This window comes from Dasypus novemcinctus, chromosome 31 (assembly GCF_030445035.2).
Source record: "Dasypus novemcinctus isolate mDasNov1 chromosome 31, mDasNov1.1.hap2, whole genome shotgun sequence".
NCBI classification, from domain to species: Eukaryota; Metazoa; Chordata; class Mammalia; order Cingulata; family Dasypodidae; genus Dasypus; species Dasypus novemcinctus.
In genome coordinates, this window is record NC_080703.1 from 16,429,446 (window position 1) to 16,452,273 (window position 22,828).

Sequence of the window (22,828 nt, forward strand, 5' to 3'; positions counted from 1 at the left end):
AGGGAGACAAGCAAAAAACAAACAAACAAACACCACCTTCCAAGGCCTGCAGCCTGGAGCTGAGCATCATGGGAGGGAGGGCCAGGGCAGCTTACCGCACTGCCCATGTGCAGGCCCCACCCAAGGCCTCTGGACTGGGGATGGCCCCACCCACTTCCTGCTTCAGGCACCCAGTGCTCAGCTAGTGGATCATCTGAACCATTCCTCAACTTCGGAGTGTTCTTCTTTAATCTTGAACATTCTCCATTTAATATTTCAGCCCTTTCAGCTTTTCACTTTATCTACTTAAGCATTATCTTGTCACCCTGTTTCTTAGAGATTATACTTCAATTTTGAACTGTATTTCCATTTTTCTTATTTCTTCTCATTCACTTTTTGAATTTTAAAAATTTATATCTTATCATGTATTTCATTTTCTTAATGCCTGTTATCTACTTTTCAGAAAGCATATTTCAGTACATAATATAGATCATGACAAAGAGCTTTCATTCATTTGTTGTGGATTACTCTGCACTTACTCCTTTTCTCCCTATATTACTTTGATACTTGAAAATAACTGTTTTTTCTCTTGGTTTTCATATGATTAAAAAAATTTTATAGAGAGAATTGAGACTGAAAATAGCTTTCCAACAATACAGATCTGTTTCTCTTTCTACATGTTTTATGAAATGTTTTAAAGTATGGATGCTTTCTTCCTGATATTTTCAAATTCTGTACTTCCACCACTCTTCCAAAAGGGTCTTCACTCAATTCATTACCTCTCCCACACCTTTTTTGGTCTATTTTCTTTCTCCATCTGACCATTGAATGTTCCTTTTACATGTACTCCTCTCTGGAGAAATATTTCCATGTTGCCAAAATCTAGTCATTCTCTATACATGTCTACAGATTTTCAAAATCAATGATCTATGAAAGTCTATATATATTCAAAAGTAATATGTATATGTTATTTCAATACGTTATACTATATTTCATTTCTGAATTATCTTGTTTTTGTATATTTAATGCATCGTATTCCTACAATCATTAGATTTTAGTTTCTTATACTTTATGACTACAGTTACTAATTTTCTATTTAGTTTTAAATCAACCTATTTTCATACATATTTGGTGTTAGCAATCATGATTCATATTCTGCAAATTTTGAAACATTTTTATTGCTTTAGATTCATAATCCAATAGGTTCAGGGTCATTTCTATCTGGACTACAATATTACAACCATATGGCTTTACACCTATCACCAGGCACACACATGGTCCTCAAGGATTCTGGTTAATATTTGTTCTTACTCTAGTTAAAGAACTGTTTTATAAATAACCTCTAGAAAGAAAAATTCATTTAATAGGGTTTATTGAATTTTAAAAATTTAAGAACACATCAACATATTTCAGGCATAGTCTATCATGATCTTACTATTAAACATTGAACATATGGACATTAAGGAGAATTAAGTTCTTCAAAATCATAAAAATGTAGGTATCCAACAATTAACTCACATTCCAGGATTTCAAAAATGCACTCACAGGATACCTATAATCTGGGGGCTTTCTGCTGCTCACTACGTGGATGGTCATTTGTGGAAGTTATTCTACTCTGTTCACAGCTGCATTTTAAAAATCCACAGCTAACATCACACTCAAGAGTGAAATACTGAAACTCTTTCCCAAGAGTTCATGAACAAGATAAGTTAACTCACTTTCATCACTGCTTTTAGCATTGTACTATAAGTTCTAGCCAGAGCAATTGGGTAAGAAAAAGAAATAAAGTCATCCATACTGGAATGGAAGAAGGAAAGCTATCCCTATAGATGACATATCCCTTTAAATACATAATTCCAAAGAAGTCACAACAATACTAATGCAACAATAAAGGCATAAAGCAAACTTGCATAGTATAAGATAAATGCACAAAAGTCAGTTTTGTTTATACAGCACAACAAAAAATAAGTCCACTCAATCAGCCGCTAACAAATAAAATAGCTAAGAATGAATTTAATGAAAGGATAAAACACATGAACACTAGCAAACAAACTGAATGAAACTAAAGAAGACCTAAACATATGGCAAGACATCCATTGTTCAATGATGATAAGATTATATTATTCTAATATCAATACTTAACATAGGGAGCTACAGATTCAATACAATAGTTACAAAAATCCCAGCGCCATTTTTGTTTACAGAAATGGAAAAACCGATTCTCTAATTTAAATGGCTTCAGTAAGTGTCTTTAATAGAGAAAACAATCACCTTTCTTCCTTGTGAGACTGGGATAGACTAATTTATATAATATGAGGAGGGCTTTCATTGAGATCTGGTTGACTTGGGTAGGAATATGTGGGATTCTCTGAGGGATACTGGGGTTCACAGAAATTTGAGTCTTAATTCTCCCTGTTAATGGAGGGCAATATTTTTCTGTAAATTTCATAGGGACACAGAGGCCAGGATGTGGAATATCTCTGAGTACAGAGCTGTGTCTCCATTGCCATATTTTCATTCAGGCTGGGTGAAGTTTTTGGTTCTCAGAAGGAAGTAGAGGTCTCTGAAAACACAATAATTGACCAAGTCCCCTCCTCTTTATACCCTAAATCTCAGGATCTGCAGTGAGTTAAGCATGAGCAAGGGTATGAAAATTCACTCAACATCAGTAGTGACCAGTAAAATTAATAAGAAAATTAGAAGGTCTCACTGCTCTTGGAGTGCACATGATCTGGGAGAGGAAGGACTGAAATAGGAAGGTGCACACTCCAGGATGCTGAGGGAGTTTAGTTCTTTAGTCAGGGAAACACCTGTTGTTGACCACCTCTAGAGTTCTCATATCATTCTACATTTCAACTCCAGAATTTCTATTTCCACTAAATTTGTACTTTCTAGCCCTTTATTGATATTCTCTACTTGGAGAGATATCATTGTCATGTTTTCCTTTCACTCACTGAGCAGATTAAAAATTTGTAGATGCACTAATCCAGAAAATGGGTGTTGATGGAAGTGGGTACTGCTCATCTCTTTTGAAAAAGAATGGTTCAAACCCCGGGCTTCCTTGACCTCTGTGGAGCTAGCCCATGGGCAGTGCTGATGTGCCAAGGAGTGCTGTGCCACACATGGGTGTCCCCTGCATAGGAGAGCCCCACATGCAAGGAGTGCACCCTGTAAGGAGTGCCACCCAGTATGAAAGGAAGTGCAGCCTGCCCAAGAATGCATTGCATACATGGACAGCTGACACAAGATGAGGCAGCAAAAAGAAACACAGATTCCCATGTCACTGACAACAACACAAGTGGACAAAAAAGATGCAGCAAAATAGACACAGAGAACAGACAACCAGAGTGGGGGGGGGAAGGGGAGAGAAATAAAAATAAATAAATCTTTAAGGAAAAAAAAAGAACAATCATGAACACTTATGCACCGAAGCAGGGCACCTCAAAATACATAGGCAAACAAGGAAAAAAACTAAGTGGGGAAATGCATGTCTCTACAATTACTCTGGGGGACTTTAATATACCAATATCACCATTAGACAGAACATCTCAATGAGAATCAATAAAGAAGTAAAGACCCTGAATAATACATTAGAGGATCTGGACCTAATAGACATATACATAACATTACACTCAAATACAGTGGGATATATATTATTCTTGAGTGCACATGGATCATTCTCAAGAACAGACCACATGCTAGGCAACAGAACACCTCTCAATGAATTCAGAAAGACTGAAATTACATGAAGTAATTTATGTGACTAAAATGCACAGAAGCTGGAAATCAGCAAGGGGCTGAGAAGCAGATTAGGCACAAAGATATGGGAGTTAAACAGTACACTCTTAGACAAACAGTGGGTCAAGGAGAAAATTGCAAAGAAATCGGTAACTACCTTAAAATGAATAAAAAAATAACACAGCAACATAGCATAACCTCTGGGATGCAGCAAAAACTGTACTGAGAGGAAAACTCACAGCTATAAATGCTGATATTAAAAAAGAAGAAAGTGCTAAAATCAAAGACTTAACTGCACATCTGGAGGAACCAGAAGAACAACAACTAACCCCAAAGGAAGTAGAAAGAAGGAAATAACAAAGATTAGTGCAGAACTAAATGAAATTTAAAATAAGAAAGGACTAGAAAAAATAAAACCAAAAGCTGGTTCTTGGAGATCAATAAAATTGATAAACCCTTAGCTACACTAACAAGGAAAAATAAAGAAGATGCAAATACAAAAAATAAGGAATGAGGAAAAGGATATCACCACTGACCCCACAGAAATCAAGTTTATCATAAGAGGATACTTAGATAAACTGTATGCCAACAAGAATAATTTAGAATGGGCAAACTCCTAGAAACACACAAGCAGCCTATGTTGATGAAAGAAGAAAGATGAACTCAACAGACCAATTAGAAGTAAGCAGATACAGTCAACAAAAATCTCCGAACCAAGAGCCCAGACCTGTTTCACATGTGAATTCTATGAAACATTCCAGAAAGAACTAACACCAATCCTGCTCAAACTCTTCCAAAAAACTGAAGTAGAAGGAACATTGCCTAACTCATTCTATGATGTGAACATTAACCTAAAACCAAACCCAAACAAAGATGCTACAAGAAAGGAAAATTACAGGCCAATCTAATGAACCCAGATGCTAAAATCCTCAACAAAATACTTGCTAATCATATTCAAAACATATCAAGCAAATTTCACACCATGACTAAGTGAGTTTCATCCTGGGTATGCAAAGAGTGTTAAACATAAGAAAATCAATCAATAAAATACACCTCATAAAGAGATCAAAGGAATAGAAACACATGATAATCTCTACAGATGCAGTAAAAGCATTTGACAAAACACACCCTTTCCTGATTAAAACACTCCAAAAGACAGGAATAGAAGGAAACTTCCTCAACAGAACATAAGGTATATATGAAAAACCAACAGCTAAATCATATAAAATGGTGAAATCCTAAGAGCTTTTGCTCTAAGACTGGACACAAGACAAGGATGCCCACTGTTACCGCTCCTGTGTAACATTGTGTTCAAAGTGCTTGCATGAGCACTGCAGCCAGAAAAAGATGCAAAAAGCCTCAAAATTGGAAAGGAAGAAGTACAAGTTTATTTACAGACAACATGATCCTATACATAGAATGCCCTCAGAAACAAAGCTTCTAGAACTTATAGTTCAGTAAAGTCACAGGATATAAGAACAATGCAAAAAAAAAATCAGTAGCATTCTTGTATACCAATAATGAGCAATCTGATGAGGAAATCAAAAAAAAATACCATTTACAATAGAAACTAAAAAAAAACAAATACCTAGGAACAGTTTAACTGAAGAAGTAAATGACTTATATGCAGAAAACTACAAAGCACTGTTACAGGAAATCAAAGAAGACTTAAATAAATGGAAGAATATTCCCTGCTCATGCATAAGAAGACTAAATATCATTAGATGTCTATCCTACCCAAACTAATCTACAAATTTAATGCAATCCCAATAAAAATCAACACAGCATTTTTTAATGACTTGGAAAGACTATGAAACTTATTTGGAAGGGCAAGAGTCCCCAAGTATTCAAAGACATATTGAAAAAGTAAAACAAAATTGGAGCAATCACACTACCTGACTTTAAAGCATACTACAGAGCTAGAGTGGTCAAAACTGCATGGTACTCTCACAAGAATACACGTACTAGCCAATGGAACTGAACTGAGAGTTCTGATATAGATCATCACATATACAGTCATTTGATATTCAACAAGGCCACCAAATCCACTCGGCTGGGAAAGAATGGCCTCTTCAATAAATGGTGCTTGGAGACTGGACATAAATAACCAAAGAATTAGAGGAACACCATCTCACACCTTATATGAAAACTAAAGATGGATCAAAGATCTAATTATAAGAGCCAAAACCATAAAGACCTTGGAAGATAAGTAGGGAAGCTTCTATAGGACTTTGTAATAGCAAATGTCTTCATGAACTTCAATCCCAAAGCATGAGAAGCAAAAGAAAAAAATAGATAAATGGGACCTCCTCAAAATTAAAACCTTTTGCACCTGAAAGGAGTGTGTGAAGAAAGTGAAAAGACAGCCTCAGCAATGGTAGAAAATATTTGGAAACACCAAATATCTGATAGGAGCCTAATGTCCACCATATGTGAAGAAATATCTCAAAATAAAAAGACAAACAATCCATTTAAAAAATGGACAAGTGATTTGAGCAGACACTTCTCCAAAGAAGGAAGACAAAAGGCTAAAAAGCATATGAAAACATGCTCAACATCACTAGCTATTAGGGAAATGCACATCAAAACTACAACAAGATACCATCTTACTTCCATTAGACTGGTGGACATTAAAAAATCAGAGGACTAAGGTGTTGGAGGGGATGTGGAGTAATGGACACCTTCATCCACTGCTGGTGGGAATGTAGAACAGCCCAGCCATTGTGGATGACAGTGTGGGTTTTCCTCAAAAAACTAACTATAATTCTGCCATATGACCCATCAATTCCACTGCTGGGTATATACCCAGAACTGACAACAAGGACAAGAACCGATTATACACAACAATGTTCATAGCACCATTATTCACTATTTCCAAAACTGGAATCAACCCAAATGCCCATTAAGAGATGAATGGATAATCAAAATTCAGTAGATACATACAATGGAACACTACCAACTGTAAGAAGGAATACAGTACAACACATGGGATAACATGAATGAATCTGAAGGGTCTTATGTTAAATGAAGCAAGCCAGGTATTGAAGGACAAATATTGAATGACTTCTTTGATAAGAATTAAGCTAATTGAGCCAACACAGGGAGCTAGAGTCTGGAAGATAGGTTTACAGGAAATAGAAAGGGAGAAGGTTGTAAGCCAATGCCCACAGGGGTGCAATCTATGATAAAGTATGAGTAGTTGTGCAGTGAAGGGATATGACAGGGGTATAAGGATATTATTGGGTTGGGTGGTGCAAGCTTGATGGGTCTAGGGTAGGATGGGTTGAATGGTCCATGGAAATGGGGAAAGAGTTGAGGGGGGAGGTAGCAGGTGAACATTGGCAGGTATGTGGTTGAAACTACAATGCTGAGAAAATTGTTTTGGCAATATGACAAGGAAGGGCTACTGGTTTAGGGTGTTGGATGGAAATACATTTGGGAGAGGGCACACCTGGGGCAGTCTTCTAAAGAAGGTGCAAGTGATGATTTTGTCATAGTGTGTTGGATCAGTGGAGGGGGAACCACATAATGAGTGAAAAGGAGTTAAGCTCCCATACAGGGGAGTCTTGATATGTTCTCAAACACAGGGGGGGGGGGTGTCTCTGGAGAGTATGGGTGGTTCCTAACAGGAGAGGACAGACTACTGTGTCAAGCCAGCAGCACTGTTGCAAATATCTACAAATTTTGTTCTTCAAGGAGTGAAGCCTGGTGGTCACAGTGGGTCCTGTGGGGGGAGAGAGAAAGAATGGGATCAACAGAAGAGTGAGTATTTAGGGGGCAAAGGAAGAATTCTGCATGATCTTGCAATGATGGATACAGGCCATGTTAAATTTCATCAAAAATTTATAAAAGTGAATGGTGTAAAATGTAAACCATAATAGAAACCACTGGCCATAGTTTGAAGCCATGTTTTAATACTTGTACATCAGTTGTAACATATATGCCATCCTCATGTAAAAAGATTATTAACAAAGAAAGGGAAAAAGGGGAGGATGTTGGGTATATGAGAGTCCCCTCCATTCTGTATGTGACTTCACTGTGACCTAAAACTTCTTTGTAGACAAAATGAAAAAATAAAATACTGGGGAAGTAATGGAAGAAAATGCAACTGTACATATAGCACAACATATATTACAGTGATGAAAGGCAAAACTTAAAAAACAATTCTTTTACTATTTTTCATTTTTTAAATACCCCTTTTTAACCTTATTTTAGTTTTAGTTTTCTTAAATTATCATGTATTTTTTCTTATGTTTAAGCTTTTTGTTATTATTTCATTTTCCTATTAAGCAAATTTGAAAATATTCTTAGCTTCATTTTTGAAGAACTTCTAGATTACAGAAGGGTTACAACTATGATAGAGGAGGATCATTGGTGTGGGGAGTACATGATGGGGGATAGATACATGGAAGGAAGTTCATGTGGGGATATATATAAGGTATATAAATATGTTCCAATGTTCATGGGGCATTGCCACAGTGGGTAGAGATTCACACAACAACTGAAAGAATACCGAATTCCTATCCTTGGGAGCTCTGCCACATTCTCTAATGCTACAGCAGCAATCCTCCAAGGAGCAATGACTAGTGAAAAAGGATGGTCCACTGATATACGCTTGAGATAGATGACTATGCTTATGCACTTTTTGCTCTTAAATTTGCAAGTTAGCATAGTGATGTAGGGTACTGAAGAGCTACTTCCTGAGAGCCTCCATGTTACTCAAATATGGCCTCTCCCTAAGTCAAACTCAGCATATAAATGCATTACCTTCCCCCCCAATGTGGGACATGGCTCCCAGGAATGAGCCTCCCTGACACTGAGGGATTACTACCAAGCACCAGAGGATGATGCAACTGGAAAAAGACACTGAACTAAAGGGGGAAAAGGTAAAGATACATGAGTTTATATGGCTAACAGACTTCAAAGTAAGCCAGGAGGCCATCAGAGAGTTATCCTTATAAAAGTCTCCACAGGATCTCATAGGCTGCCAAAGCAGATACTACCACAAATAGTGGGACATCTGAGGGATCCAGAGACACCCAGCTTATACGGTCAGGGCAGATAGCTCTGGAGATTGAAGCCTGGCCATTGGGTCCTACTTCAGAGTTTGTGCTCCTGAGTGTGACAGAGCTGGACTCAAATGTGACTTCTCTACACATGCCTCTTCTATCTCTTTTATTTGAAACTATAGTTGATGCTGGAATTGGTAGGTGTACATCCAAAAGACTTGAATCTCTGAAATGTTCCTGTGCCAGCTGGGCCCTGAACCTCAGTGGAGTTGTAACACCTACTCTCCAGTTCATTGGACTCATCTAGGTCAACTAACAAGGAGGTGAGGATGGACAACCATCACACCAAGGGACTGAGAAAGTCTACAACTGCAAGCAAGAAAGTCCCATTTATCAGCCAAAGGGGATCAAAGTCCCCTCTCTGGTAGAGTAGGCATCACTATTCCAGAATCCTCAGGAGTGTGGACTTACTGGTATTCCACTATAGACTTATTGTGGTTATATCAATGGAAAATCTATCACCAATGTGGAGACAATGGCCACTGGAGGTGCTGAAGTCATGGAGAGGGAAAAAGAGGTATAATATGGGGGCATTTTCAGGACTTAGAATAGACCTGACATTGCAATGACAGATACAGGCTGTAGCAGTCTGGTATTATTGATGAATTCCAAAAAGAAGTATTGGATTATGTTTGTAAAATGATCTTTTCCTCTGGGCATATGAGATTATATTGGATTTATAGGTTTACCTGATTAGGTAATTATGTTAATCACTTGTGCCAGAAGGGCATTGAGTCCCAACCCTTTGGTGGGCAAAAAAAGGCATGGCAAAGGACAGAGTTAGAGGCTTTTTTTGTTTTTGTTTTTTTTAAAGATGTATTTATTTATTTAATTTCCCCCCCTCCCCTGGTTGTCTGTTCTTGATGTCTATTTGCTGCGTCTTGTTTCTTTGTCCGCTTCTGTTGTCGTCAGCAGCACGGGAAGTGTGGGTGGCACCATTCCTGGGCAGGCTGCTTCTTTCTTTTCACACTGGGCGGCTTTCCTCATGGGCGCACTCCTTGCGCGTGGGGCTCCCCCACACGGGGGACACCCTTGTGTGGCACGGCACTCCTTGCACGCATCAGCACTGTGCATGGGCCAGCTCCACATGGGTCAAGGCGGCCCGGGGTTTGAACCGCGGACCTCCCATATGGTAGACGGATGCCCTAACCACTGGGCCAAAGTCCGTTTCCCTAGAGGTTCTTAATGTAGGAGTTTTTATGTTGGAATTTGATGCTGAAGCGGGAGTCCTAGGAAGCAAGGAACCCTGAACTCACAGAGAAGCAAGACTGCAGAAGGGAGGAAACCCAGGAAGCCTGAACCCTTGCAGACGTAGGCAGCCTCTTACTCCAACATGTGAAAACAGACTTTGGTGAGGGAAGTAACTTATGCTTTATGGCCTGGTATCTGTAAGCTCCTACCCCAAATAAATACCCTTTATAAAAAAAACAACCAATTTCTGGCATTTTACATCAGTACACCTTTGACTGATTAATACTCAGGCCATTATATATTCTGCCATAACCTACAGAATTGAATGCAAGAGAGTGTAAACTACAAGGTAAACTATAATCCATGCTTAGTTGCAATGCTTCAAAATCTGTTCATCAGTTGTAATGAATGTAGCACACTAATGCTAGAAGTTGTTAATGTTGGGAACAGTGGGAGGTATAGGGAGTGGGGCATATGGGAAGGTCTTATATTTTTCAATGTAACAATTTATGTAATCTAAGGATCTTTTAAAATTAAATTTAAAAAAGGATACAAAGGCCTCTGAGCTGACTACAAAGGGGTATCCAGGGATCTACCATCCTAGGAAAGGTGAAAGAGAGGGACACAGCCTAAGGCTGACAGCTTCTGACCCACAATTCAGGTCTGCTGTGTCCCACCAGCTTTTCTAGGCTGACTGGGACCACACTGTTGTCTACCTTGGGCTACTAAACAGAGGTGGAGAAATCCAACATTCTCAATCTCCCTCTCTTATAGCCGGGGTTGATTGTTGAGGATGTACCTTCCCAGGAAACAGGAGAGAGAGGGACACAATCTAAGGCTGACTCATCTTTGGACCCACAAATTTGGTCTGTTGTGTCCCATGGGCCCTTCCAGGTCAGAGAGGCCTTGCCATTGTTTGCCTTAGGACGCTGCAAGGGAGTAAAGAAATCTGACCCTCTCAATCTCCTCAATGAACAGGGACTGATTGTTGAAGATGCAGAAGGGAGTAGAATTATTTCTTACCCAGGAAATGGGAGGGTGATGCCAGAGAAGGCTAGAGACTTTTTTATAAGAAAGTCCAAATTACAAGGATTTTAGCCTCCAGGCAGGATCTTCTCACATTGATCCAGGCTGTGTTACAGTAAAAACACATTAAACAGGCATCGAACTGAGGGCTGCCAAAGAGTGTCATCTGCTGGCAGAACTTGGTAGTACATATGAGAAAACTAAAAATAAATGAGGCATTTTCTGACCTTTATAGCTTGCCTCCCAAGGCCCTAGGAAGTAGGTCTGCAAAACATTACTGGGTGCAGAGCACACTTTTGAGCAACTAACAAGGACAAGCCTAATGATCCAGGTTGAATCAAGAATCAAAGAGCAACAGTAACACACAGCCTCCTGCCACTAAATCCCAATAAAAGACAAAGAAATTGAGCATCTGAGTAAACTACATACTAATCAGGTGCCTAGACATCAGCAAAAATTTATGAGCCAGAATAAGAAAATGGAAGGCATAGCCCAGGAAAAGGAATATATCAAAGTCCCAGAAGAGATGCAGGATTTGAGAGAACTAATTAACGAGATGTGTACCAATTTCCAAAATTAAATTCATGAGTTAAAAGACAATATGGTTGAAGAGATGAATGTCATTCAAGAAGATGTTCAGCAAGCACAAAGAGAACTTGAAATGTGGAAGAGAAAAGCAACAGAGCTCATGGGAATGAAAGATGCAATAGGTGAAATCAAAAACAACATTAAAGGTTTACAACAATTTCAAGCAGACTTGAAAGGATAAAAGAAAGAATAAGTGATACCAAAGACAGAAAACAGCTGAAATTGAAGAGAGAAAAGAACAGAGGGAGGGAAAAAATGGAAAAAAAATTGAGCAGAGCCTCAGGGAGATGAATGACAAGAAAAAACACAACAACATACATGTCATGGGAGTTCCAGAAGGAGAAGAGAAGGGAAAAGGATTAGAAAGAGTATTTAAGGGAATAGTTAAAATTTCCCAATGCTTACAAAAGAAATGACCCTGCATGTCCAAGAAGCCCACCTTATCCTAATCTGAATAAACCCCAATAGATATACTCCAAAGCATATATTATTCAGAATGTCAAATGTCAAAGATAAAGAGAAAATTCTGAGAGCATTAAGGGAAGCAAATCATCACATACAAGGGATGCCCAGTAATAGTGTGGATTTCTCATCAGAAACCATGGTGGCGAGAAGACAGTGGTATGATGCAATTAGGAGACTGAAAGAGAAAAACTGCCAGCCAAAAATTCTGCACCCAGCAAAACTGTCCTCCAAATATGTAGGTGAGTATAAAATATCCACAAACAGAAACTAAGAGAGTTTGTAAAAAAGAATCCAAATTGCAGGAAATAATAAGGAAGCCATAGAGCCTGAAAGAAAAAAACAGAAGAGAGAGGCCTGGAGCAGAGTAGAGACAAAAGAATAGCAGAAAGGATAACCAAGAGTAAAAAGATAAGACCAATCGGGAAACGGACTTTGGCCCAGTGGTTAGGGCGTCCGTCTACCACATGGGAGGTCCGCGGTTCAAACCCCGGGCCTCCTTGACCCGTGTGGAGCTGGCCATGCGCAGTGCTGATGCGCGCAAGGAGTGCCGTGCCACGCAAGGGTGTCCCCCGCGTGGGGGAGCCCCACGCGCAAGGAGTGCGCCCGTGAGGAAAAGCCGCCCAGCGTGAAAAGAAAGAGCAGCCTGCCCAGGAATGGCGCCGCCCACACTTCCCGTGCCGCTGACGACAACAGAAGCGGGTGCCGCTGACGACAACAGAAGCGGACAAAGAAACAAGACGCAGCAAACAGACACCAAGAACAGACAACCAGGGGAGGGGGGGACATTAAATAAAATAAATAAATCTTTAAAAAAAAAAAAATGGGCAAAAGACATGAGTAGACATTTGTCCAAGGAAGAAATACAAATGGCAAGAAAACACATGAAAAAATGTCCAACATGAGTAAAAATTAGTGAAATGCCAATCACAACTAAGAAATATCATTTCACATCTATCAGAATGGCCACTATTAAAGTCAGAGAACTACAAATGTTGGAGAGGATGTGGAGAGATAGGAACACTTATTCCCTATTGGTGGGAATGCAGAATGGTACAGCCACTGTGGAGGACTGCTGGGCAGTTCCTAAAGAAGGTGAATACAGATTTGCCAGTGACCCAGCAATATCACTATTGGGTCTACACCCAGAACTGAAAGATACAAACAGACATCTGGACACCTATGTTCATGGCAGTGCTACTCACAACTGTCAAAAGCTGGAAAGAACCCAGTTGTTCATCAACTGAGGAATGGATAAACAAACAGTGGTATATTCCCATGATGGAATATAATGCAGCTGTAAGAAGAAAGGGAGTCATAAAACATTTGACAATGTGGATGAACCTGGAGGACATTATGTTGAGTGAAGCCAGACACAAAGGACAAATACAGTAAATACAGCATTACTATGAATTAAATATACTGTATAACACACTGTATGATTTCATTTATATAAAATGTAAATATAAATCAATTTATAAAGGGGAAAAAAGTATTTGTGCAAGAATATTAAAAAATGGGAGTTGTGAAGAGTAGGGGAGGCACAGATGGAGAAGTGATGGATTTTCTTATTTATTATTATTGAAATTATGAAAATGCTCTAATAATGATAGAGGTGATGAATGCACAACTATGTGATGCTGCCGAATACCAATGATTGCGCACTTTGGATGAACTGTATGCTTCCTTGATACGTACCAATAAAATGATTTTTTTAAAAAAATTGACAAATAGCACTTAAAAATGGGAAAATATGTAAATAACACTTTCACCAGAGAAGAAACACTCAATTCTTTTCATCACTAGGGAAATACAAATCAAAACCTGCTATGACTTATCATATAGACATAGTAAAATAGCTAAAATCAAGAAAGATAATACCAACTGTTAAAGAAGATATGGAAAACCTAGAGTCCTTATATATTTCTAGTGAGAATGCCAAATGGTGCTGCCACTTTGGGAAACATTTTGTCAGTTTCTTAAAAATATAAACTTACATCATTGTTGCTAGTTCCACTCCGAGATATCTATCCAAGACAAATTGCTGTACCATGATTCCCACAGCAAGTTCATGGCCGCCAAAACTGGGGAAAAAAATACAAATGCCTATCAAACGGGGCTTGGATAAGAGAAGGTGGTACATCGTAAATAGCTCTGCAGCTCTAACTAGGTAATTTCATTCAAATAACTTTCACCGAATAAACAAGTTATCCGCGTCTGGAAAAATGCCAAAGACTGAAGCAGGCCCCAAGCCCCCTGCTGCCCAGGGCCCGGCGAAGGCAGCCCCCAACCTCCCGGTCCCAAACCGCACAGAGAGGGCAGGACCGGTGGGGGTGCCGCGCACAACCGTCAAGCGAGCAGGAGCTTCGGCAGCCGCAAGGCTGGGCACTCCCACAGCGCAGCGCGGGGATAGCCGCTCGGCCGCTTTTCTGCGCTGCCGGGGTCCCCCGCAGCCCCGCGCCCCGCCGCGCCCACAGGCCCGCGGGCGCTCCCCACCCACCCGCCCCGCCGCCGCCAGTACCGGGCTCCGAGCCGGGCGCAGGCGGCCGTCTGAGGAGGGGCCGCGCGCTCCGCCTGAGGGTTCCGGGCCAGCGCTCACTGCACGCCTGCTAGCGGGCCAGACACGCCCCGCACACGCGGAGCCCCGCACTGGCAGAGCCCCGCGCGCGCGGGGCCTCGGCCCTGCTGGAGCACCAGGTCAGCACGTCCGACGACCCCGAACACCCGGAGCTTCAAAGGGCCGCCGCCGCGCCGCATGCCGGGTGGGGCCTGAGGGGGTGGGACCTGAGGGGGTGGGGCCCGAGGGGGCGGGGCTGAGTGCCCGGTCACGCCCCTGCCAGGCGGGCCCGCGCGCCCTCGCGCCCCTCGGCTCTCCAGTCCCACCCGCCTTCGGGGCCCCTACCTGTGTTCTACTGGGCCGAGCGTCTCCCCACCCCCGAGACCTGGCTGAGGCCTGGCAGCCCCTTGGATCCACCTGGCCAGGAATGGGGCCCGCCTCCCAGGAAGAGCTGCCGCCCCCCCTGTTGTGAGATAAACATTCTTTTACATCACAAAAGACTGAAGCTCTGGGTGCAGCGCAATCAAGGGCAGCAGGAGGTGCGCTGGGTGGGGGGGACCGGGGAGTCTCATTGTAAACAGAAGGTGACTGGCTCCTTTTCAACTAACAGGTCATGATTCTAGGACCCAAGATGATAAAAATAGTTAAAATGGGCAGAATTGTAGTTTCTCAAGATACACAGGATTTTTAAAGTGGAAAATCTTCAAGGGAAATTAAGACCTATGAAATGCTATGGTTATAAGTGAATCAACACTTGGAATATTTTAGAGCAATACTCGGGGCAAACTGTCAGTAATTCATCTTTTAGGACTTGTGTAATGACTCCAAACAGATTATTCCTGTAATGTCAAAAAACTATCAAGTAAATGGAAACATTTTTAAAAAATTTTATTTAATTGCCCTTTTTTTAAAGCTACATTGATCACAAAAAAGTTACATTAAAAAATATGAGGTTCCCATACTCCACCCCCACCATAATATGCAAATACAGAGAGACAGAAAGATGATTAATGGCTGGGAGGGGTTGAGGGGAGTGGGGAAGGTGGAGTAACTCCCTTTGGATCTATGAGGGTTCCTTTGGAGTGGATAAAAATGTTCTGAAACTAGATAAATTTGATGCACAACATAGTGAATATACTAAATGCCACAGAATGTACTGTTAAAATTGTTAATTTTATGTTATGTTAATTTCACCTAACAAAAAAAATACAGATGTGAAGTGGAGGAAAAAGAAACGGTCATAATTATAATGTTCTTTGGTGCTTGAAAGGAACACTTTCTTTCTACTATATCTCTTACCTGCACAGTTCTGAGTTGTCACCTGCTGATGGTAGAGTTCCATGCCATCCAAAAGGACAAGGTGTGCCTACATTGCAAAAGAGCCACAAAAATCCTGACTGGTTCCTGTTCAAGGAATAGGTTCTCTAGTTCTAAAAATGGCTAAAAGCTAGGGTATTAAGTTAAAAAAGTATCATCAACACAGACATATGTTGAAATGTAGTGGAGAAATTCGGGTATGCGTGGTTTTGAAGGCCAGGACACGAGAATACTGAGAAGGAAGTTGGTTTATTTCGACCGGCCGGGCTCGGCGGACTCTTGTCCTAATAAAAACCGAGCCCCGAACAGCCTTTTCCAGACCCTTTTATACAGAGAATATAGGAGTAGGAAGACTAACAGTGATGGTAAACAGACCTTTGGTTAGGTTCTTCAGTGTTTGATCTTAGTATCAGATAGGTTATTTCCTCTAGGTGAGTTACATATTCTCCACATCCAAGCCAGTTTGGATTAGCATAGCTCCACATTGTCTGGAGGCAGCCCTGAATACACACTCAGTCTCACATCCCTTCTGAACATTCAAAGACTGTAGGGCCTATATTACTTATCTGGCCATCTTGGAGACTAGGTACTCTTGGAAATAATTTTGATTTAATGCACAGGCTATTATCAGTAGAATTTGAGAGAGGTTTGATTATTTGTGTATAGAGAGGCCAGCACTCAGGAAGGATTTTGAGAAGGAAAAATGGTTTATTGAAGGCCGGCTGGACTTGGTAACTTCCTGTTGCAAACCCAGGCCCAGAAAACTTTCAAGTTTCTTTTATACAGAGAGGAAAGGTTAAATGGTCCTTTTGTTTCAGTTCTCAATAGGCTTGAATTAGCATATATATCTTCCACAGTTTAGGTAAGCTTTTAGCATGGACTTCAGACATTCTAGATAAGCTTTTAGCATATTTGGTTTGCATTTCCCCTGAATACTTAAAGTTTATAGACCTTGCGTTGTTAAACTGTTTCCTGGGACTGGAGTCATTGGTATGACCAAGGTGACCATGGTCACCAAGGGCAGGACTGCAGACAGGTTAGGTTATCTCTGAAGAGACAAAGAGCCTCCCATCCATAGCCCACATCATATACTCAAGAGTGAATTAGGAAGAAAAAGGAATTTTGCAATTGAGCAAGTCTCTCGCTAGTCTTCATTACTAGAACCAATTAAAGCATTTTTCTTTTCTGCTCTAGTACAGAACCTGGTCAGAGGGTTTTTCTCCTAGCTCACTTAAGCTTCCCCTCTTCTATTAGTGCCTTTGCAGGGTCCTCTCTTGTTGTAGAATTTGAGAGAGGTTTGATCCGGAGCTTTCTGTTTCAATCCCAAGCCCAGAATGAGATTTTTGAGTACTTTTTATACAGAGAGGAAAGGCCAAATGGTCCTTTTGTTTCAGTTCTCAATAGGCTTGAATTAGCATATATATCTTCCACATCTTAGGTAAGATTTTAGCATGGACCTTAGGTATTCTAGGTAAGCTTTTAGCATATTTTGTTTGCATTTCCCCTGAATACTTAAAGTTTATAGACCTTGCATTGTTAAACTGTTTCCTGGGACTGGAGTCCTTGCAATGGGACTGCAGCCTTTTATCATCCCACACCCACAAGTCACAGATAGTTTAGGTTATCTCTGAAGAGACAAAGAGCCTCCCACTCATAGCCCACATCACTCTGACCACAAGAACCTTCCCTGCCATTCTTTATGTCCCATTACCCCCCTCTTCCCTCCAGTTCCTTCTCCTCCCCCTCCTCCTCCTGCCTCTTCTCTCTCTTCTCTCAGGCTTTTCTAAACCACAAGAGGCAGTGGCTTCTTTTCTATTGTCATAGAACCTCAAATCCCAAAGACCTGCAGAATCACTCCTCAAAGTTTGCAAGTTTTTTCTATTACTTGTGTAGAGGACATGATCATTTTTGGTTACTGTTAGCATGGAGTATCTTTTTCAAAGATTTCACTTTCGGGCAGTTTTTATCCTGGATCTAAGGTGAGTCTCTTGTAGGCAGCACATGGATGGCTCATGTTTTTTCATCCATTCTGTCAGCCTGTATCCATTCACATTCAATGATATTATGGTAAATGCATTATTTACTTCTATCACTTTACTCTTTGGTTTTCATATGTCATGTCTTATTTCTGTCTGTATTTTCTCTCTTTTGGTTATCTGTTCTGCTATTCTTTCTTCTATAATCTCTTTCAAGCCCCTGTCTCCTGTCTTTTTCTGTCAGTTGTAAGGCTTCCTTTAATATTTCCTATAAAATGGAATCACTTTTATGAATTCTCTTAATTTCTGTTTTGTTTGTATTTTAAACTCACCTTCATATTTGAAGACCAATTTGCTTGATAAAGAATTCTCAGCTAGCAGTTTTTCTCTTTTAATATCCTAATTATATCATACCACTGTCTTCTCTCCTCCAAGTTCTGAGGAGAAATCCATACTAAATCTTTCTGGGCATCCATTGTATGTGATAGTTTGCTTCTCCATTGCTGCTCTCAGAATTTTCTTTGTCTTTGATGTTTGACATTTGGAGTAGTCCTATTAGACCTACTATGAATGTGAATAGACTTATGGGAGTAGGTCTATTCACATTTATTCTGATTGGGGTACACTGTGCTTCCTGGACATGCAAGGTCATTTCTTTCATGAGGGTTGGGAAATTTTCAGCTTTTATTTCCTCAGATACTCTTTCTGCCCCTTTTACCTTCTCTTCTCCTTCTGGAACTCCCATGATATGCATGTTGTTGTGTTTTCTGTTACCACTCAACTCAATGAACCCTTGCTCCATTTTTTATATTCTTTCTCTTTCTGTTCTTTTCTCACTTCCATTTCTGCCATTCTATCTTCTGGATCACTTCTTGTTTCTTCTATCATTTCAAACTTGCTGTTTTATGCCTCTAATGTTTTTTGTTGTTTTTTTTTTGTTTGTTTGTTTCCTCTTTAGGAGGTATTGGCAATTGAACCCAGGACCTTGTGCATTGTAAGCAGATGCCCAACCACTGAGCTACATCTGCTCTGCAGTGAGAGTTCATTTTTTCATTTGTTTGCTTTTAGAAGGTGCCAGGGATCAAACCTGAGACCTTGTACATGGGAAGTACGTCCTCAACCACTTGAGCTACAACTGCTCCCCTCTAATTAGTTTTTTTTATCTCACTATTGTGTCTTTCATTCCAATGAGTTCTTTACTTTTCTATTCAGGCTTCCAAATTCTTTTTTGTGCTCACTTGGTGTCTTCTTAATATCTTTTATCTTTTTATCCATATCGTCTTTCAATTCATTAATTTGATTTTGGGAATTTGTGTGCATCTCCTTGGTTAGTTGTCTGAAATCCTGTGTCTCTTCTGGGGACTTTGGTATATTCCTTTTCTTGGGTCATTTCTTCTATTTTCTTAGAATGACTTGTAACTTTTGCTGATGTCTAGGCATCTGATTTGGATGATGAGTTTACTCAGATGCTCACTTTCCTTTCATAGGGATTTAGTGGCAGAAGGCTCTTACTGGTGTTCTTGATTCTTGATTCAACTTGTTCTGGGTCTTTAGGATTGTCCCTGTTAGTTGTTCAGATCTGGGCCCTGAGCAGAGTAATGTGTTGCAGACCTGCTTCCCAGGGCCTTGGGGAGGGAGACTGTAAAGACCAGAAAATGCCTCTCTCTTTTTTTTTTCCCCTTCTTTTTATTTTATTTTATTTATTTATTTTTTAATGTTATTCATTTTGTAAAAATATTACATTAAAAAAATATGAGGTCCCACTCAACCCCACCACCCCCACCCCACCATTCCCCCCCCCAGCAACACTCATTCCCATCATCATGACACATCCATTGCATTTGGTAAGTACATCTCTGGGCATCTCTGCACCTCATGGTCAATGGTCCACAACATAGCCCATACTCTCCTTCGTTCCATCCAGTGGGCCCTGGGAGGATTTACAATGTCTGATAATTGTCCCTGAAGCACCACCCAGGACAACTCCAAGTCCCAAAAATGCCTCCATATCTCATCTCTTCCTCCCATTCCCCATACCCATCAGCCACCATGGCCACTTTCCCCACACCAATGCCGCCTTTTCTCTGTGGACCTTGGATTGGTTGTGTCCATTGCACCTCTATGTCAAGAGGAGGCTCAGATTCCACATGGATACTGGATGCAATCCTCCTGCTTTCAGTTGTAGGCACTCTAGGCTCCATGGTGTGGTGGTTGACATTCTTTAACTCCATGTTAGCTGAGTGGGGTAAGTCCAATAAATCAGAGTGTAGGAGTTGAAGTCTGTTGAGGCTCAGGGCCTGGCTATCATATTGTCAGTCCAGAGATTCAAATCCCCTAGATATATCTTAAACCCCAGCACCAACTACACTTCCAGTTAAGTAGCTTGCTTATTTATGTCTGTGTTCCCACATGCTTTTCTTTGGTCCACCAGCAGATGGCACTCATTGTCAGGCCTTCAGTTTGATGTCTGCTCAGAGTGTGTTTGCATCCATCAGACCAGATCACTGTGATAGAGAATCCTAAACTTTCTCAAAGGCAGTTCCTCAGGCTGTGCTGGTAGTCCTCTCCCTCATCCCAGGTAGGCAGTAATTCCATTCCCTTCTCTGTCCTCAACAACCAGTCCTGGTCAGTAGAGGAAGAGAGTGAGATTGTCGGATCTCCTCAGTCCTGGATCTCTTTAGTCCCCTGCTGGCTCCCTGGCAAACAATAGCAGGGCCCCAGGAGGTCAAGCTTTGGTCCACGTATGTAATATTTTGGTGGTCAGTGGAAACTTGAAGAAGCCAATATATGACTTATATCAGGGATTCTGAACCTTTCAATTATTGATTTCATTACAGTCTCCTGACAGAAAGGGTTAATCTTTATTGTGCATGAAAATCTTGTAGGGAACATATTTAAAATACTATTTTCTGTAACTTATACCTGGATATTTTTATCCGTGGTTTGGGGTGGAGGACCAGAAATCTGCATTTAATTAAAATACATTAGTTTTCTTGATTAGGTACATGAACATAATAAAAAGTATCTATCTAGAATAATCTCATGATGACTTCTGTCCCTTCAGCCTAGTTTACTCTGCCACTCTTTCAAATTATTATTATTATGAATTTCTTAACTCTATCCAGAAAGTTTTTCCTAAGGAAACAACAATTCATTTTAAACAAGCCTTTTATCCTACTATTATATGTATTGGATGTTTTGAATTGTACCACATTGATTGCCTTCGTTTTCCTATATGGATATATTGTCATTTCTTTTTCCTCTGTTTTCCATGGGGTCAAAATTTAACATCCTAAATATATAAAATCCTATTTCATTTGATACGAACTTAACTTTCATGACATGTACATATACTTTACCTATACCTCTACAGACAGGGAGATTTTGTAACAATGAAAGGATCAACATAAGGGAAAGATATGACACCAGTAAATATATGCTCATTTAACACCTAAGATTCCATTTAATACCTAGAGCAAAAAAAATTGACACCTATCTGAGGGATACCCCTGTCAAGGAGGAGGGGGAAAGCTTGATGTCTACTGATCTCCCAAATTCAGATCCTTGCACTATGCTCCAAAATTCAGAGCACTCATCCTGATTGTTTTAATCATATATTTATAAAGTTTGGCTCACCAAGAACATGTTCTCCCCCTGAAAGTACAGCATATACTAGTTGATTTCCAATGATTGTCTTGGAATGTATGAGCAAATGAATGCCTGAATGGATGGCTCACCAGGCAGAGGTGAAGATGTAAGAGAGTAGAGCATATTGTTGAAACTTTAGGTTTTCCCAAATGCCTTCAGTAACATACCCCAAACTGAATGCCTTGAGATGTTAATAGCTATTCAATGAAAAACAGGAGTTCAGTACTCAAACTTTATCTTCTCTGTTCCTTATTTGAATATGCCCAATGCCCATTTTAGTGTCTATTTTTTAAATATACTTTTAAATTTTTTAAAAAAGATACTTAGACTACATGTTACAAAAAATATAGAGGGGATTCCCATATGCCCCAATCTCAACTCTCCCATATTTTCCCACATTAGCAACATCCTCCATATATTTGTTACAATTGGTATATTTGTTACAATTCATAGATGTTTGTTACAATTGATGAACTTATTTTGGAGCATTGCCACTAAGAGTGTATTATAGTTTACATTGTAGTTTAACTCCCTGCCCATCACGGTGTTTAAGTCCATTTCCCCATGTTCACAAACTTATTAGACCAGAATTTTATTAATATCTGAAAGAAGTGCTCCTTGGAACACTGTTTAGAATATGCTGACCTTTAGTGTAAGATAATTCTGTTGGGTGGTTTGCAGATGAGTCGTAGAGGTGGGTGGTGGCCAGTTTGGAGGTTTCCATTCTAAAATGCTGGATGAACTTGAATTTTATTATGCAAACTATATAAATAATTGAATGATTTTAGATAAGAAATATTTTGCATTTTTACACATGTGCTAGCCACAATGTAGAAGATAAAGTTGAGGGAGGCTGGACCAGAAGTGGAGAAATTATTTGGAAGCTTGTGACAATAATCCAGGCTATCAGTGATGAAATACTGGACTAAGTCTACAATGAGAAATGGGGAGGCAGGGTGGAATTGAGAAGATATATTTAGGAAGTAGTATTGACACATCTTCAGAGTAATTGTATTTCAGAATGATAGAGTGGGAGATATATAGGAAATTTTCCAGTTTCTGGCTTAGAGAATTGGGGAGGGGTGGTGACATTCATACTGAAAAAGAAAAGGGTGTAGAACTGTGGGGTAACAGCCTTAGTTTGAGGGATCTATGAAAAACAAGTGAGAAGTTCACATCTGGGACTCGGGAGAGAGATCTGGGCTAGATATGAAAAGTTAAGAGCCCTTGGCATCGTGCTTGAAACAATAGGTTTGGATGTGGTCACTGAAATAGAC

General features: G+C 40.2%; 1 long non-coding RNA gene across 1 annotated transcript in view; it reads right to left on the reverse strand.

The window, feature by feature from the left end:
• LOC131277006 (uncharacterized) overlaps positions 1-14,598 on the reverse strand; it is a 29,952-nt gene extending 15,354 nt beyond the window's left edge. The window contains exons 1-2 of the long non-coding RNA XR_009184204.1: positions 14,575-14,598; positions 14,051-14,137 (exon numbers count right to left, since the gene is read on the reverse strand). This is a non-coding gene — a long non-coding RNA (uncharacterized lncRNA). The remainder of the gene's footprint in view (positions 1-14,050; positions 14,138-14,574) is intronic.
• Positions 14,599-22,828: the final 8,230 nt, after the last annotated feature.